We start from the raw sequence: 6,260 nt of genomic DNA, 5'->3' as shown, positions 1-6,260 counted from the left end.
TGACCTAGATGTTAAATAATGAAAATTTAAAAGCATTTAAAATTTTCCGCACGTGTACGTGCGTATAAAAAACGCGTAGGTGGAAAGCAGCCTTAAACGGAATCGCTACGACACGCGCGTAAATCCGTGTATCTATACAGTTTAAATAGAGCCTTCTTCATTTTGCCAATCAGTGTTTCATCCGGTTTGCCTTATTGGAACAAAACTTACAAAAAATATTGCTATTTGTGGTGTCCTGTTAGTCACAAAACTCGTATTTCAGTTTATGTAGGTGCGTGTATTGTGCTTACAAATAAACATATCCCATCACTGCCATGTTTCCGAAAAACGGGTGAATGTAGCCAAATTTTAGTATGTCATCGGCTGAAATGATAAAGTGATAGAGTCTGTGTTCGTAATCTTTAAACATAATTAATTTTTTAAACATATATATCGAGTGAGCTAGTAAAATCATCCTTATGAAATACCTATAGTAATACAAAGTGAAATTAGTATATATTGTATAATGTATGAAAACGGGTAAAATTTTACAAGGAGTCCACGTATTTACACTTTTGTAATTAAGAAATAGAAAACATTTTCCGTGTTTCTATACAGTTATAGAAACACGCGTGGGAGTTTGGGAGAACGAGAAATAATCAGTAGGAAAACGAGCACGTAGAGCGAGTTTTTTCACGTTATCTCGAGTTCTCCCAAACTCCCACAAGTGTCTCTACAACCTTATAGAAACACAGGAAACAACTTTTCTATTTCTTTATAATATAACTCAATAAAAAAATTTTGTACAAATATTATAATTTGATTCAATTACAAATTCTCATTACATTACTTCGCTTGTCAAGTTCGACGGGAAATGTCCCGTGTTTCTATATAGTTATAGAAATACGCTTCCCGACCAATCGGCACGCGCACACTATAAATGTTAATATTATATCTCAACTGTAAATCATCCAATCAGAAAGCTCGATTTGTACCACGTGATCAGTAAATTAATCATGGAGTTCCATCGAATTTTTTCACATTATGCTATAAAAGTCGAATACCCCGCTGCAGCGGGGTATTCGAGTTTGCGTGTACAACGCGTGGATGCCTCGCACACGACTCGAGGTTGTCAACAATTTCAAAATGGAGGCAAAAGAAGCCATTTCACGCAGCTTTTGTGCTGCCTACACGTTGTTTCGATATAATATATAATTTATAGACCTTCCGCTCGGGCTCCAGGTCTTCAAAAGATAATAATAATGAATAAATGTATATTAACAGATAAAAATAAACGACACCAACGCAACCTCATTCCAAGGGCATCTCCCTTCAGTTTGTCATTGGGGAGGGAAGGAAATGCCCTGGGAACGAGGTTGACACAAACGAAAACGATTAATATATTCAAGACAATTACAATCGTTTTTAAAAACGTTTTAAAAGCGGTGTCGGAAGTTTTAATTGAGTTTAAACCATCTGCTAAATCTAGTTTAGTCATTAAGAGTCAATAAGAGAAAAAGCCTGCGACACAAAGAAATCGCTTTCTTCAATGGACCTTTTGCATAATAGATCAACAAAAAGGAAGATTCCGAAAAGAGCGTACTAAATTTAGTAAAATTACCAACATGCCCCGAAATATTGGCTGCAAAATATTGTAAAGAAATAAAGCCATGCGAAGTTGGCAATTTTGTATACCTTTTTACTACGGCCGGAAGCGTGTAAGTAAATTAGTTAAACGCTTCTGGTCGTAGTAAAAAAGTATACAAAATTGGCCACTTTCCATGGCTATATTTCCGTAATACTGGACATTTTGCGCCCAAACTTGGCAATTATACTAATTTCGGTATTCTCTTTTTAGCTCTGGTGATTTATTTCCTTTTTCAACTTTTTATTAGAATACAACGGTATTATAGCTATTTACCTTATTCTAATTCTTGACAATTTGAAGCCGAATTGTGAGGGTTATGTTTCATTATTTTCACTTATACTAACTAACATGAAAAAAACCTTAGCGAAATAACGTATTTTGACTAGGTTAGCTCAAATAAGAGGAAGCAATTGCTGAACATTTAACAATTATTCGCCGAAGGCGAGGTGATTATTGGGAAATATTTACCGAGACGAAGTCCAGGAATTTGTTTGCTTATCTCTTTGTAAGAAACGTCCACAAAACGGCTAGCTGCTATTTTGAAGGTGAATATATAACAGCATAATACGTCAAATTTGACCAATCAGAATGTAGGTTTTGTTATATTCACTTGTGCAAAAATAAATACCGGCTAATTAATATTATACGTCATTGACTTTTCTACCGAAGCGAATTTCTAGCGGGAAGGAAAACTCATTCCGTGGAGGCATTTCGCAAAAATCGTGGTTGAAAAATTCAGTAAATAATCATTTGTCACCAATTCCGTGTAAAATTGTTATTGATAACATTGAAGAAACAAATTAGGCTTGCGTTTGCCGAAATATCCGTAATTCCTGGTATATACCGCGTGCAATATTTCAATAACGATTCTTAATCGATATCGCGCTATTTCCTATGCCGACTAGTTACATATTGCATTGAAATGAGAAACCGTTTGGCTGCATATGTTGGATTTTTTAATTGAGTTTCAAGGACCTGGGAAGTCTTAATTATTCATCCGAGTGAATATTATAAATTTATAAGGAAAGCCCTGATGAAGAGGTGAGCGCCCGTGTAAAGTTTGGTCAGGAAGATTGGTCTTGTATGAGTCATGACTAGTGACAAATGCTTTTGAAAATGCGGGCTTAACCTCCCTGTATATGTACGCCCGGGTAAAATCGTCATCCTTATCCAGAACCGCCTAAAAAAACCTTGGTGGCTACACGATGGATATTTGCCCAGCCTCGTCGAATGAAAATTCAGCTCGGGGCAACGAAAAAACATGACCGATATCAGGCCATTATTATACAAGTGAATGAATTATTAATCGGCTTTCAAATTCCCAGCAATTACAACATCCTATTTAATTAAAAATCAGGATCTAATTGCCCAGTTCATGTATAAAGACTAATTTCGAAAATCATCTTCAGAAACGTCTACTAGCTCAATCTGTCTCAGGTGAATTGAAATGTTGTCGCAATATTTAAGTGAAGAAGAAACCATAACCCTTCTTGGTGTTGTTGTGATATTTGCATTTGTTGGATTCGTGTTGAATCTCTTACTGATATTGTCAGTTATTTCAACGGAGGGCTTTGCAGACAACCCCGCGAATGTATTTGTATTGAGCCTGGCTTGCGCAGATGCTGCAATGGCCTGTGTGTTAGGTCCATTGTATGCATGCAATATGTATTATTCCACCTTCAGTACCTCACGGGCAATAAGTATTTTTTTTGCCTTAACGATTACCGGAAGTGTTTTCCTCTTGACTGTGAACCGGTACATCTCTGTGGTTAGACCTTTAAGGTATCCTACCATTGTAACTTTTAAACGAGCTCTTGCCATGGCCGGCGTTATATGGCTCGTCGCCTTTCTTGTCTTTGTTCTGGCTGTATTGAACTTGATCTTTGACGAGATACCTGATCTGAATATTTCACGCTACATTGTTGCATTCTACATCATTTCATCAACGGTATTCTTTGTATACATGTACAATTTGGGCAGAAAACACGCAAAATGTTTGGCTCAACAGGCGTTTGCTGTCACCGGTCAACTTCAGGCGGCTTCACATGAATTCAGAAAATTACGTTCGTTGTTCATAATCGCTGGAAGTTTTGGGGCATGTTGGTTGCCAATAACAATTCAAGTTATAACCATTGACCGTAAGAAAGATCCCGTTCAGTTTTATCGTGCATTTTGTTATACTGCTTCTTTGCCAGTTTTAAACACAATCATAGATCCTGTCGTGTATTATTTTTGGAGCATAGGTTTTCGTTTGTCACTGAAAAAGCTTAAAAACAAGATTAGAAATTCGGCATACTGCGAACGTTGCTGTTGCTAACAGGAACAAAAATAACATTGTTGCAAGTTTGCATGCAAGAAACCTTCTATTCAAAGTTTCTTGTTTGTTTGTTTTTTATCAATATCTATGTGTTCATTTTTCTAAAAATAAATGTTTTATTCCTTTGACGCTTCTCGGGAAGAACATCAATTCAATGGTGATGAGAAATGCGTCATTAAATATATTGTTTATGTATGTATATAGTATATGTATGTATACCTATATAGAGTTCTTTAAATCAATGAATGATTCTTGATGATTTGGTGCATTTTTTCTGGCGTAAGATTAATTTTTATAGGTGTATAGAGATTTATGCACAGCAGAATGATAAAATTAAAATCGTATTTCACTGTGTAAATTAATTTCAGGCAATTTGACTGGACGTACGATGTTAATCACGTGTGAAAAAAATGCATAAAATTTCGATTTTTGTTGTTTGCTGTGTTTTTGTATATTAAAAGCTTGTCGTTGTCAAATTGATCTCTATACATATTTAATAAACAAATTACTTCATGGTTGGCTCGTTTGTACGATTTTTATTATGAATTCGTTGTAAAAGATCGCAAACTCACTCGTTCGCGCATAAAAATCGTACGTACTCCGGTACTCGCCAACCATGAAGTAAACTCTATTTATACAACAACTTCGAAGGTTTTAAACTTTTCCGTGCGTGCACGTATACGTGCTGTTTCGCACTTTCGATTCGAAGTACTACTTTAATTTTGGACTAGCTTCCCAGAGGATGTTGGCCACACTTATTTTTTGTACGTATTAATATTTTATCATGTCCATGCGCCAATACACGATACACAGTTCCATTGAAATGAAAAATCGTTTGGCTGCATGTGTGGGATATTTTAATTGAGTTTCAAGGAAATGGCAAGTCTTAATTATTCATCTGAGTGAGTATTATAAATTTATAAGGAAAGCCCTGAGGTGAGCGCCCGTGTAAAGTTTGGTCGAAAGATTGGTCTATTATGAGTCATGACTAGTGACAAATGCTTTTGAAAATGCGGGCTCAACCTCCCTGTATATGTACGCCCGGGTATTTTGGTCGTGTCGAATACAATTCATACAATGCACAATGTGATGATAATGAAGTTACATTATTACTGTCCTCATAGGGGGATAGCATGATGACAAAAAAGAGAAACAAAGAATTTTTGAAAAGAATGTATAATGTATCCTATCAACACAGATCCCTCCCTTCCTTGTGGTTGTCAATTGCAACTGGAATTTTCCTTGCATTGTGAAAACTTGTGAAATTGTGAAATTTCCTTGAATTGTAAAAACTTGTGAAATTTCCTAGCATTGTGAATTAGATACACTTTCGGGCATTTCCCTTCCTCTGTTTTTTCATGTTTTTTCCTATACCGATCGATTGATCCAAAGAATATATTTATAATATAAAACCCTCCCCTAGAACTTGGATATAACCAATTGAAAAAATTCCAGAATGACTGACGTGAACAGTTGCTGTCGTCATCTAGCGTTATTACGATGTTGAATTTTACATGCATTTTTATCCCGCTTCCACGAATTCCGGCACGGAAAAGAATATATTATAATGCAAAAAAACATTACTCGAGAGAACCGGCGAAATTTATAATATAATTCTAGTTTTTCTCTTTAAGTGAATAACTGAGTATTAGGGGGACACCACGTGCTTCGTTTCCAAACTATACTTGGCGCTAGGTGATTTTAAAGGGTTTTTTACTTGTGAAAATTAACCGAAAAAGTTAACACTGGCACTGATAAAAGCCGATGCAGCGATTTTCCACTGCTTCAACTTAGTGCAATTTTACTGGACAACTTTAGCGTCTGATAGCTTTATTCACTCTGATTAGTATTATAGGACAAAATTACATCTATATGTAAGAGGTACATGATAATTTTTTAGGGGGAAAACATTACATTTTACATTTATGTAACAATATTTTGTTTATCGTTCAATATTCTAATCATACATCTATGGAATCTATGAGATTACATCTATTTACAGTCAATCGATCATCAGAATATTATAGAGCATAACCGGTACTTTAACAGTAGTGTAGCTAGCCTGATGATTTGTCCCGCTATGCTAATATTTTGGACGTTCATTTTATAGACCTGTTCGAAAAAGAGCAAGAGACCTGAGCGAGAATTTTCTTCATAATCTGAAATCCTAAATGCATTACAAGCATAGGCTTGGTTTATCAACCTAATTTTAGTCTAATGCAAGGCAATTGTACTTTGACCCTTTTAATGTCTTTTTGCAGGACTTTCCGCAAATGAGTTGTCCTGCAGTGATTAAGTTAACATCACCAGGCGATG

The sequence above is a fragment of the Dendronephthya gigantea genome, unplaced genomic scaffold (genome assembly GCF_004324835.1).
Source record: "Dendronephthya gigantea isolate DGI-Jeju-01 unplaced genomic scaffold, DenGig_1.0 000157F, whole genome shotgun sequence".
In the NCBI taxonomy this organism is placed as follows: Eukaryota; Metazoa; Cnidaria; class Anthozoa; order Malacalcyonacea; family Nephtheidae; genus Dendronephthya; species Dendronephthya gigantea.
The sequence above is the reverse complement of the archived record's forward strand: the minus strand, read 5'-3'. Positions refer to the sequence as shown.